The 209-nt window shown below is 29.2% G+C and overlaps 1 long non-coding RNA gene across 1 annotated transcript in view; it reads left to right on the forward strand.

Annotated features, from left to right (window-relative positions):
• LOC119591266 overlaps positions 1–209 on the forward strand; it is a 4,753-nt gene that overhangs the window by 979 nt on the left and 3,565 nt on the right. The gene's annotated exons all lie outside the window — the stretch shown is intronic.

The following is a 209-nucleotide window of genomic DNA, read 5'->3' on the forward strand; positions in this document are numbered from 1 at the left end:
CAAACCTTCTTATATGCATGAGCAAGTTATTTTCAAAAGTTGTAACTTGCGCAATTAAATTTTTAATTTGTCCAAAAATGTGTCATTTGTAGTTGCATGACCATTGTTTTACATTATGTAGCATTGTGATAGATAATATATTATTTGTACATTGTTTCTATGCTATTAAAATGGATTGTCATTGATGGCAGAACCTAGTATGGTTCAGT

The sequence above is a fragment of the Penaeus monodon genome, chromosome 28, assembly GCF_015228065.2.
Source record: "Penaeus monodon isolate SGIC_2016 chromosome 28, NSTDA_Pmon_1, whole genome shotgun sequence".
Classification (NCBI taxonomy): domain Eukaryota; kingdom Metazoa; phylum Arthropoda; class Malacostraca; order Decapoda; family Penaeidae; genus Penaeus; species Penaeus monodon.